The sequence below is a fragment of the Entelurus aequoreus genome, linkage group LG25 (genome assembly GCF_033978785.1).
Source record: "Entelurus aequoreus isolate RoL-2023_Sb linkage group LG25, RoL_Eaeq_v1.1, whole genome shotgun sequence".
NCBI lineage: Eukaryota > Metazoa > Chordata > Actinopteri > Syngnathiformes > Syngnathidae > Entelurus > Entelurus aequoreus.
This window is the reverse complement of record NC_084755.1, coordinates 5,388,613-5,401,495: the sequence shown is the minus strand read 5'-3', so window position 1 is coordinate 5,401,495 and position 12,883 is coordinate 5,388,613. Positions and strand designations below refer to the sequence as shown.

Here is a 12,883-nt window from a genome sequence, read left to right as displayed (position 1 = left end):
CTTTACAATTTTGGCAATATTATAATAGTAATCGGAATTTCACTTGGCAAAATTATGACAAGCTAACTGTTAATGGCCACTATAGTCTTAGTACAATAGTGTATTTGTTCATCCTATGGTCACATATAGGTTGTCTTACGTCTTTTGTATGCACATTAAATCAACCAAAACAACCCGACTTTGGAGCAATGTTCACGGACTCTAGTATTTGGCTCTCTATTAGATGCAATGTTATTGGGACCATGATTTATGTCCTCACTTGTTCACACCTCCTCATATGGAAGATACTTTTCCTTCCTCATGTCTCAAGAAGGGTAGAAATACAAGAACACACACACACACGCACATGCATGCCTTCTTGTATTTGTTACCTTCTTGAGACCTGAGAAAAATGCCTCCCTCTTTAGGACCAGCCTTTCTAGATATATAAAGATGTGTATTTACAACATTAATAATATATACATACTATGCAAATATAGAAAAAGCTTGTTGTGAAAAATGAGTTGGAATTTCACAAGAAAAAGGTCACAATTTCACAATAAAAACTTGGAATTTTGGCAGTACTATAATAAAAGTCGTCATTTTACTCACTGCAAGTCAAAATGTGACAAGAAAAACTGAACATTTGTGCAATATTATGATAAAAGTTGGAATTTTACTCTACAAAAGTCACAATTTTGTAAGAAAACTTTACAATTTTGGCAATATTATAATAGTAATCGGAATTTCACTTGGCAAAATTATGACAAGCTAACTGTTAATGGCCACTATAGTCTTAGTACAATAGTGTATTTGTTCATCCTATGGTCACATATAGGTTGTCTTACGTCTTTTGTATGCATGTTAAATCAACCAAAACATCCTGACTTTGGAGCAATGTTCACGGACTCTAGTATTTGGCTCTCTATTAGATGCAATGTTATTGGGACCATGATTTATGTCCTCACCTGTTCACACCTCCTCATATGGAAGATACTTTTCCTTCTTCATGTGTCAAGAAGGGTAGAAATACAAGAACACACACACGCACACACACACACATTCTCTACACCGTCCTAATGTACACAATTGAAAGAGGAAGCATTAGAAGCAATCCCTTCCTGTTAGAATCAGGAAACGTCTCCCACTGATTGAATAGACATCGACTCCTGTGTCGCCCCCAGACACTTTTATTTTGTCTTTTGTCCAACTTTTCAGGCAATCGGATGCGTTGATCAAGTTTAGCACGTCTTCTTAGCCAATGCCGAGGGAGTGAGACCCCCTAATGGAAGCTTTAAAAGCAATTACTGGTGTGTTGTGGGACCAAGAGGGCCCGCATGCAGAGGAGGTGTTGGACATAAACATGAATCAGTCCCACTCAGGCCTGCAGATCGTGAAAAAGAACTCCATGTTTTATTCCGTTTTCACATCTTATAGGTCAGGGCTGTCAAAGTCATTTTAGCTGAGGGGCCGCATGGAGGAAAATCCATTCCCAAGTGGACTGCAATGGTAAAATCATGGCACGATAACTTAAAAATGTCTTTGTTTTACTTTGGCCAAAAATAGAACAAGCACTTTCTGAAAACATACAAATCACAAATAATCCTCTGGACACGACATTTAAAATTTTTGAAAATTCTGAGGAAATTGGTGCAGTTTCAAAAACACAATTGGCCCCATTCAGCAATAAGTTCCTAACTTTTCCTCTTATCTTTTTTCTTATGTGATTTCCTAAGAGGAGTCCATTCAAATTCATGACGTGTTCTTAAACGCCCAAATTGTTCCCACCTGCTGTTCTTAAGTTGCTGAATGCCAAATGGTGAGCGCGTGCGTGTCTATCATAATTTGCATATAAACACGCTAAGGCTGCAGCTAACGATTATTTTTCTATCGATTAATCTATAGATTATTTTTTTCGATTAATTGGTTAATCTATAGATTATTTTTTCGATTCATCTATAGATTATTTTTCCTTTTACCGATTATTTTTTTATTCAAAATGAAGATGAAAAAATAAATGTAGGCCCGTTTTTTCAAAAGGCATGGCTTTTATTTACAAAAAAAAGAAGTATGGCCACTCAGTCAACATTGACAACAACATGACTAAATATTCCGTAACAATGTAAACATTTAAAACTTTTAACATTTAACAAAATTAAAAGTAGCTTATTTGCTTTTTAATGTGCAAATATAAAAGTCAACATCCAGTGCAAATCTTAATATTCTGCAATAGTATAAGCATTTCAAAAGTAAAAGTATTGCTTATTTTGCTTTAAAATGTGCAAAAATACAGATAAACATCCAATACAAAAAAGTGCAAAACGAAATATTCTGTAACAACAGTGTAAACATTTCAACAAAAGTGAAAGTATTGCTTATTTGCTAAAATGTGCAAAAATAAAGATAAACATCCAATACAAAAAAGTGCCAATCTAAATATTCTGGAGCACTGTAAACATTAAGTATTGCTTTTAAAATGTGCAAAATAAACATCCAGTCCAACACAGTACACAATAACCAATTCTACTCATTCCAGTGAGTGTCTAACAGTTGTAATGAAGAAAGGTTAGCATGTGTACATGTTTGGTTCTTTTCTTGTTTATAATATTCCCAGCAGCTGAAAATAGGCGCTCAGAAGGGGTCGATGTGGCTGGAACTGAGAGCTAATTAGCCTTCACCTCAAGCCAGGACTGCGAGTGAGCTGAGCTGCAGTTGAAGTTTCTAGAAGGTCAACGGGCTCATAGTGATGTTACTAGTAGTTGACTGGGAGGTGTTTATTATCATTTGGGGAGAGTCCGCTGCCTGATGCTCACCTGCTAAACACCTATCTGCTCCACGCTGAAGCGCTGACTACATGCGCTATGAATACACACTGCTGATTGGCTGGTAACGCTTTGTGTGTACCAATCAGATGGTTGTGTGGGTGGGACAATGCTTTGTGTGTACCAATCAGATGGTTGTGTGGGTGGGACAATGCTTTGTGTGTACCAATGAGATGGTTGTGTGGGTGGGACAATGCTTTGTGTGTACCAATCAGATGGTTGTATGGGTGGGACAATGCTTTGTGTGTACCAATCAGATGGTTGTATGGGTGGGACAATGCTGCGTGTGTACCAATCAGATGGTTGTATGGGTGGGACAATGCTGCGTGCTGAGACAGGCAGCCGCAGAAGGAGCAAAGCAGCTTGTTAACACTTTAGCAGCTAAAGTTAGCTTTAGCTTAGAAACTCGTTCGGTACACCCCCGTACCGAACCGAAAGCCCCGTACCGAAACGGTTCAATACAAAACACGTACCGTTACACCCCTAGCAGATACAAATGACACATTCATATTTTTGTGTAATGATGACAACGTATGCTCGCGCGGACGATTGACTAGTTGATGGTTTTCTTTTCAAATGTTGGTTCATAGCCGTTGTGCTGCTATGATAGGCCATTTCCGCTCGACACAGTGTGCATACAACAACATTATTAGGCCGTGTATTGAAATACTCCCACACTTTTGACCACTTTTGGCGGGATTTTTTCCCCCTCGCTCGCACAGTCTGCTTTGCGCTCCGCCATGACGGTAGTGTGACGTAAATATGCGACGCGTCGACGCACAAAAACGGCGTCGACGTATTTACGTAACCGATGACGTCGAATACGTCGACGCGTCGTTTCAGCCTTAAAACACGCCCTTATTTCCCCAATATGCATATGTAAACACCCTTAGTGCCGTAATTTGCATAGGTAAACGCCTTCAATTCCCCATATAAGGGCACAATTCCGTCAGAAAAGCCAACCATCAACCATACGGAGAAAACACAAACAGATTACAGAAGAGAAATTCGTATTGTCCCGCGGGGGAAATACATCATGTCAAAACGTACGTTTAAGAAAGGGGGGACAGCTCTCGGCATTTTGCTATACGTCTGTCTGATCTGTCTATCTATCATATATATACAGTATATATATACACTACCGTTCAAAAGTTTGGGGTCACATGTAAATGTCCTTATTTTTGAAGGAAAATAACTGTACTTTTCAATGAAGATAACTTTAAACTAGTCTTAACTTGAAAGAAATACACTCTATACATTGCTAATGTGGTAAATGACTATTCTAGCTGCAAATGTCTGCTTTTTGGTGCAATATCTACATAGGTGTATAGAGGCCCATTTCCAGCAACTATCACTCCAGTGTTCTAATGGTACAATGTGTTTGCTCATTGGCTCAGAAGGCTAATTGATGATTAGAAAACCCTTGTGCAATCATGTTCACACATCTGAAAACACTTTAGCTCGTTACAGAAGCTACAAAACTGACCTTCCTTTGAGCAGATTGACTTTCTAGAGCATCACATTTGTGGGGTCAATTAAACGCTCAAAATGGCCAGAAAAAGAGAACTTTCATCTGAAACTCGACAGTCTATTCTTGTTTTTAGAAATGAAGGCTATTCCACTAAATTGTTTGGGTGACCCCAAACTTTTGAACGGTAGTGTATATACAAATACATAGTTCATGATTTATTTAATTACTTCAGCAAAGTCTACGATTTGACTCCCTCGAATGGCCTTGAGGAACAGGCTGTTTGAAAACACTCCCCTGAGGACTCCTCAAAGATGGACGCTTTTGACCTTTCCCTTTTTTCAAAAGCACCTGGGTCGGACTCTTGAACTCTTGAACTCTTGGGGCCGGCCTCGGCCCATAAAGACAATTCCAACATCTCACCCAAGTTAATTGGGCATACATGCACGCACACACCCCTCCCCAAATCAACGCCTTCACCACTGCTTAATTCCTCCGGGGTTGTGGGGGCTGAGTAGCGCTCAACAGCAGCTGCCGGCCTCCAAAGTCCTGTTGGATGACTCTGTTGCGAGTTGTTGTGATTACATGTATCATGTTTATGTGTGCCATGCTATGTGAGGTTTTTTCCTCGGACTCAGTCTGGACCATTCCTGAGGGTCCAGCCTCAGACTGATATTTTTTTTACTCTTCCCCCCCTTCCCCAATGTCACCTTTTTCCCACCTTTTTAAGGAGCGCCCTAAGTGGCTGATCCGTTGGCGGTCCCGTCTTGTCTCCCTGTAACGTATGTCTGCTCTTAGCGGGATTGTGCCGAAAATGTAATTTCAGTTCTTATGTGTCTTGTACATGTTAAGAATGGACAAATAAAGCTCTGATCTGATCTGAAAGTCAGCAGGCTCGTCCTAATAAATAAATATTGCATTCAAAATATATTAACGGCATATTTAAGTAATCAAAGATTCCTTTATTCATTTAATATTGTCCGATTTGAGCCTTTATACCGTGCGGCCGTCATGTGTCCATACCAACTAAGTCCACGGCAATGTGTTACAACCAGTGTGGAAGTGACTCCTTCATACGACTCTGTGTGGTATACACAGACCTTCCTTTGTGGGCGGGGCCTGAATTGCCTTTTAAAAATACAGCTGAGCCTTAATGTTGTCCAAGTTTTCTCCTCATTACGCGGAGCAGAATCAGATAGGGAGCCCGGAACATTCCATCACCTCGTCGTCTGCTCTGGACGTCTGCCAGCATCGGCTTTCCTCCTGCTCTTGTGAACTAACCTACTGCATGCTGGGAAATAGTCACATCCATCAAGCCGACATGCCAAACAAGCGTCCTGGTATCAGACTGGGTCAAAGGGCTTTGACTCCTGGCGGCTGGAAGGGTAGTCCACATGGAAGCAATCCCAGAGGAGGACTTCGATACTTTCTCTTTGGAAAGTGGCCAAGACTTCAATCACATCCTTCTATTCTTTTTTCATTGATTGATTGATTGAGACTTTTATTAGTAGATTGCACAGTGAAGTACGTATTCCGTACAATTGACCACTAAATGGTAACACCCCAATTAGGGATGTCCCGATCACTTCCAATCTGATACCGATGTTCTTTTTGCACTTCCGATCCGATACCGATACTGGCCGATACTGGCCTTGTCCGAGCATGTATTAAAATGTAAAGTTATTTAGCCTACTTAGTTGTCAGATTCATGTTGAAAAGGGTTTTAGTACTCTTGATAACAACTAGCCAGCTGAATTAGGTGAGTTTGAATAATACACAACGGAGATGTTGACATGCGGAGTTTCAAACACTCTTCATTTTCTAGCAGGGGACTTTTCAAACGATGCTACATATTAGCAGTAATGCTACTTTTATTATAGCAACGCTTTTGCCCCACACTTGACAAATGACAGTTGTCTCTTCGTCATATTCCCACTTGAAGCCAAACCACCGCCAGACGATGGACCCCCTGCTGTTTTTCTTGGGAATTAATGAATTCTTCCTTCATTATTACCGCTCACACGGCTACGCTAGCACCACAGCTAACGTTAGCCACGCCGCTACCTCTCTGCTGGGAGAGGGCGTATACGTATGTGACGTATGACGTTACAGTATGTGACGTATGACGTGACAGTATGTGACGTATGACGTGACAGTATGTGACGTATGACGTGACAGTATGTGACGTATGACGTGACAGTATGTGACGTATGACGTGACAGTATGTGACGTATGACGTGACAGTATGTGACGTATGACGTGACAGTATGTGACGTATGACGTGACAGTATGTGACGTATGACGTGACAGTATGTGACGTATGACGTGACAGTATGTGACGTATGACGTGACAGTATGTGACGTATGACGTGACAGTATGTGACGTATGACGTGACAGTATGTGACGTATGACGTGACAGTATGTGACGTATGACGTGACAGTATGTGACGTATGACGTGACAGTATGTGACGTATGACGTGACAGTATGTGACGTATGACGTGACAGTATGTGACGTATGACGTGACAGTATGTGACGTATGACGTGACAGTATGTGACGTATGACGTGACAGTATGTGACGTATGACGTGACAGTATGTGACGTATGACGTGACAGTATGTGACGTATGACGTGACAGTATGTGACGTATGACGTGACAGTATGTGACGTATGACGTGACAGTATGTGACGTATGACGTGACAGTATGTGACGTATGATGTGCTAGTATGTGACGTATGACGTGACAGTATGTGACGTATGACGTGACAGTATGTGACGTATGACGTGACAGTATGTGACGTATGACGTGACAGTATGTGACGTATGACGTGACAGTATGTGACGTATGACGTGACAGTATGTGACGTATGACGTGACAGTATGTGACGTATGACGTGACAGTATGTGACGTATGACGTGACAGTATGTGACGTATGACGTGACAGTATGTGACGTATGACGTGACAGTATGTGACGTATGATGTGCTAGTATGTGACGTATGACGTGACAGTATGTGACGTATGACGTGACAGTATGTGACGTATGACGTGACAGTATGTGACGTATGACGTGACAGTATGTGACGTATGACGTGACAGTATGTGACGTATGACGTGACAGTATGTGACGTATGACGTGACACTATGTGACGTATGACGTGACAGTATGTGACGTATGATGTGCTAGTATGTGACGTATGACGTGACAGTATGTGACGTATGACGTGACAGTATGTGACGTATGACGTGACAGTATGTGACGTATGACGTGACAGTATGTGACGTATGACGTGACAGTATGTGACGTATGACGTGACAGTATGTGACGTATGACGTGACAGTATGTGACGTATGACGTGACAGTATGTGACGTATGACGTGACAGTATGTGACGTATGACGTGACAGTATGTGACGTATGACGTGACAGTATGTGACGTATGACGTGACAGTATGTGACGTATGATGTGCTAGTATGTGACGTATGACGTGACAGTATGTGACGTATGACGTGACAGTATGTGACGTATGACGTGACAGTATGTGACGTATGACGTGACAGTATGTGACGTATGACGTGACAGTATGTGACGTATGACGTGCTAGTATGTGACGTATGACGTGACAGTATGTGACGTATGACGTGACAGTATGTGACGTATGACGTGACAGTATGTGACGTATGACGTGACAGTATGTGACGTATGACGTGACAGTATGTGACGTATGACGTGACAGTATGTGACGTATGACGTGACAGTATGTGACGTATGACGTGACAGTATGTGACGTATGACGTGACAGTATGTGACGTATGACGTGACAGTATGTGACGTATGACGTGACAGTATGTGACGTATGACGTGACAGTATGTGACGTATGACGTGACAGTATGTGACGTATGACGTGACAGTATGTGACGTATGACGTGACAGTATGTGACGTATGACGTGACAGTATGTGACGTATGACGTGACAGTATGTGACGTATGACGTGACAGTATGTGACGTATGACGTGACAGTATGTGACGTATGACGTGACAGTATGTGACGTATGACGTGACAGTATGTGACGTATGACGTGACAGTATGTGACGTATGACGTGACAGTATGTGACGTATGACGTGACAGTATGTGACGTATGACGTGACAGTATGTGACGTATGACGTGACAGTATGTGACGTATGACGTGACAGTATGTGACGTATGACGTGACAGTATGTGACGTATGACGTGACAGTATGTGACGTATGACGTGACAGTATGTGACGTATGACGTGACAGTATGTGACGTATGACGTGACAGTATGTGACGTATGACGTGACAGTATGTGACGTATGACGTGACAGTATGTGACGTATGACGTGACAGTATGTGACGTATGACGTGACAGTATGTGACGTATGACGTGACAGTATGTGACGTATGACGTGACAGTATGTGACGTATGACGTGACAGTATGTGACGTATGACGTGACAGTATGTGACGTATGACGTGACAGTATGTGACGTATGACGTGACAGTATGTGACGTATGACGTGACAGTATGTGACGTATGACGTGACAGTATGTGACGTATGACGTGACAGTATGTGACGTATGACGTGACAGTATGTGACGTATGACGTGACAGTATGTGACGTATGACGTGACAGTATGTGACGTATGACGTGACAGTATGTGACGTATGACGTGACAGTATGTGACGTATGACGTGACAGTATGTGACGTATGACGTGACAGTATGTGACGTATGACGTGACAGTATGTGACGTGTGTAAGAAGGTGCGCTTGCTGTCTGTGAGAAGCAGACACAAGAAGGAGTGGGAAGAGCCTGTCGTGTAATAAATGGGTTATACTTGTATAGCGCTTTTCTACCTTCAAGGTACTCAAAGCGCTTTGACAGTATTTCCACATTCACCCATTCACACACTGATGGCGGGAGCTGCCATGCAAGGCGCTAACCAGCAGCCATCAGGAGCAAGGGTGAAGTGTCTTGCCCAAGGACACAACGGACGTGACTAGGATGGTAGAAGGTGGGGATTGAACCCCAGTAACCAGCAACCCTCCGATTGCTGCCACGGCCACTCTACCAACTTCGCCACGCCGCCCCAGCTAAAGGCAACTGCGCGAGGACGTATACTCGACTGTGTTGAAGGTGTGCTGGAAAATGCGGAACGGAAATTAGGGAGCAGCAGAAAAGTGGAATGTATTATTTAAATCTGTTGGAAAACACGGACCGGAATTTTTTAAAAAACTGGATCTGTATCGGCATTTTCCCATGCCTTGCCGATACGCATTTTTTGGCCAATATCGGCGGCCAATCCGATATGTTTTTCAACTTGTTTAAGTCGGGGTCCACTTAAATTGATTCATGATACAGATATATACTATCAGATATATACTATCATCATAATACAGTCATCACACAAGATAATCATCAGAGTATATACATTGAATTATTTACATTATTTACAATCCGGGGTGTGGGATGTGGAGGGGGGGGGGGTTGATATCAGCACTTCAGTCATCAACAATTGCATCATCAGAGAAATGGACATTGAAACAGTGTAGGACTGACTTGGTAGGATATGTACAGCAAGTAGTGGACATAGAGAGAGATATCAGAAAGTGTAAGAAAAAGTGTCTACATTTGATTGTTTACATTTGATTATTTACAATCCGTAGAGGTATGATGTGGAAGGGAGGGTGTTAGTTTAGGGTTGTAGCTGCCTGGAGGTGAACTTTTAGTGCGGTTTTGAAGGAGGATAGAGATGCCCTTTCTTTTATACCTGTTGGGAGTGCATTCCACATTGATGTGGCATAGAAAGAGAATGAGTTAAGACCTTTGTTAGTTCGGAATCTGGGTTTAACGTGGTTAGTGGAGCTCCCCCTGGTGTTGTGGTTATGGCGGTCATTTACGTTAGGGAAGTAGTTTGACATGTACTTCGGTATCAGGGAGGTGTAGCGGATTTTATAGACTAGGCTCAGTCATACTTGCCAACCTTGAGACCTCCAATATCGGGAGGTGGGGGGTAGGGGGTGGGGGGTGGGGTGGTTGGGGGCGGGGGGCGTGGTTGGGGGCGTGGTTATTTACAGCTAGAATTCACCGGCATAGCTCGGTTGGTAGAGTGGCCGTGCCAGCAACTTCAGGGTTCCAGGTTCGATTCCCGCTTCCGCCATCCTAGTCACTGCCGTTGTGTCCTTGGGCAAGACACTTTACCCACCTGTTCCCAGTGCCACCCACACTGGTTTAAATGTAACTTAGATATTGGGTTTCACTATGTAAAGCGCTTTGAGTCACTAGAGAAAAGCGCTATATAAATATAATTCACTTCACTTCACTTCACCAACTGGAGTATTTCATATATATACACTACCGTTCAAAAGTTTGGGGTCACCCAAACAATTTTGTGGAATAGCCTTCATTTTTAAGAACAAGAATAGACTGTCGAGTTTCAGATAAAAGTTCTCTTTTTCTGGCCATTTTGAGCGTTTAATTGACCCCACAAATGTGATGCTCCAGAAACTCAATCAGCTCAAAGGAAGGTCAGTTTTGTAGCTTCTGTAACGAGCTAAAGTGTTTTCAGATGTGTGAACATGATTGCACAAGGGTTTTCTAATCATCAATTAGCCTTCTGAGCCAATGAGCAAACACATTGTACCATTAGAACACTGGAGTGATAGTTGCTGGAAATGGGCCTCTATACACCTATGTAGATATTGCACCAAAAACCAGACATTTGCAGCTAGAATAGTCATTTACCACATTAGCAATGTATAGAGTGTATTTCTTTCAAGTTAAGACTAGTTTAAAGTTATCTTCATTGAAAAGTACAGTGCTTTTCCTGCAAAAATAAGGACATTTACATGTGACCCCAAACTTTTGAACGGTAGTGTATATATATATATATATATATATATGTATATATATATATATATATATATATATATATATATATATATATATATATATATATATATATATATATATATATATGTGTATAAAATACTTGACTTTCAGTGAATTCTAGCTATATATATATATATATATATATATATATATATATATATATATATATATATATATATATATATATATATATATATATATATATATATATTTATTTATTTATTTTATTTACATAAAAGAAATACTTGAATTTCAGTGTTCCGTTGGCTGTCCATTAGATGGCAGTATTGTCCTGTTTAACTTCTCCGTTCATGATGAGTATATCATTTCGGCCACCGTGTTCAATGGAGAAGTCTGTTCTACATATTTACAGGCAACATACACCTTCCCCTTCCAACTGTCCTGGATGAACTGAAATTCTTGTTTCCATTCGTTTTGGAACTTGCAAGCGTATTTCTTCATCTTGCTCGTCGACGGCGTCGCCATGTCTGTAATTTCCGCATTGAGCTGGAGGGGGCGTGGCCTCCAGCTCCGGCTGAATACCGGGAGTTTGTCGGGAGAAAATCTCTGCCGGGAGGTTGTCGGGAGAGGCGCTGAATACCGGGATTCTCCCGCTAAAAACGGGAGGGTTGGCAAGTATGGGCTCAGTGCAAGTTGTTTTACTCTGTCCTCCACCCTGAGCCAGCCCACTTTGGAGAAGTGGGTAGGAGTGAGGTGGGATCTGGGGTGGAGGTCTAGAAGTAACCTGACTAGCTTGTCCTGGGATGTTCTTCAAGGAAGGCACTTTATGAAAACATTTAAAGACCAGTGTAGCGTTCTCCTCTGCACTATCACATCAAAATGCACTTTAAAAGGAGGAAAGGTTTCAATACAAACCCCAAAAGCAGTGAAGTTGTCACGTTGTGTAAAAGGTAAATAAAAAGAGAATACAACAAATCCTTTTCAACTTATATTCAATTGAATAGACTGCAAAGACAAGATATTTCATGTTCACACTGAGAAACTTTGTATATTGTACAGGATTGCTTATTGTTTTTATTGGATAGTAGTCAGTTTATTTCTATTCTTATTTTTTGTCTTTATTACTTCTTGTGTGATTTATTTGTATTCCATATTTGTTTCCACTACTGCACCTTAAATTGTAGTCCTTAATCTGGTTATATGCAGATATAATGCCAATTAAAGCTGCAAGCAGTGACGGACGGGACCGTCTTTGAGGGCTCATAAAATCCAAACCGTAGCAGTAATGAAAACTCTTTCATCAACTTTTAATCAGAAGGGTTCAATCTCTCTCCTGTGCTAATTTGAAGCCGACACCACAAACGCGCTCAGAGGAGATGATGTTTGAAAAAAGGTGACTGTTTTTACTCAACTTTTGTTTTGAAGGGGGAATTGCAAACTTGATTTTTGCTGGGGGCTGTCAGTGTATGAAATCTAGGTCTAAGTGAGACCTACATAGAGGTTTTTGTTTCATGTCTCTACGACATTCCTACTGGGAGTTACAGGCAGTTTTGTCTGTGTTTTCCTCCTAGGGGGCGCTAGAGGACAATTTTGAGTTTGGGGGTTTGTTTTTTTTGATTAGATCGCAATTTTCGCCAGTCCTGATGTGTGTGTCCAATTTGGTGAGTTAAGGGGGTCAAATTACAGCTCAAAGAGGCGGCGGTATAATAATAAAACACTAGAAATTCAATA

The 12,883-nt window shown here is 41.5% G+C and overlaps 1 protein-coding gene across 1 annotated transcript in view; it reads left to right on the top strand.

The window, feature by feature from the left end:
• The window catches only part of gcgra (glucagon receptor a), a 102,574-nt gene that overhangs the window by 22,360 nt on the left and 67,331 nt on the right, over nucleotides 1–12,883 (top strand). The gene's annotated exons all lie outside the window — the stretch shown is intronic.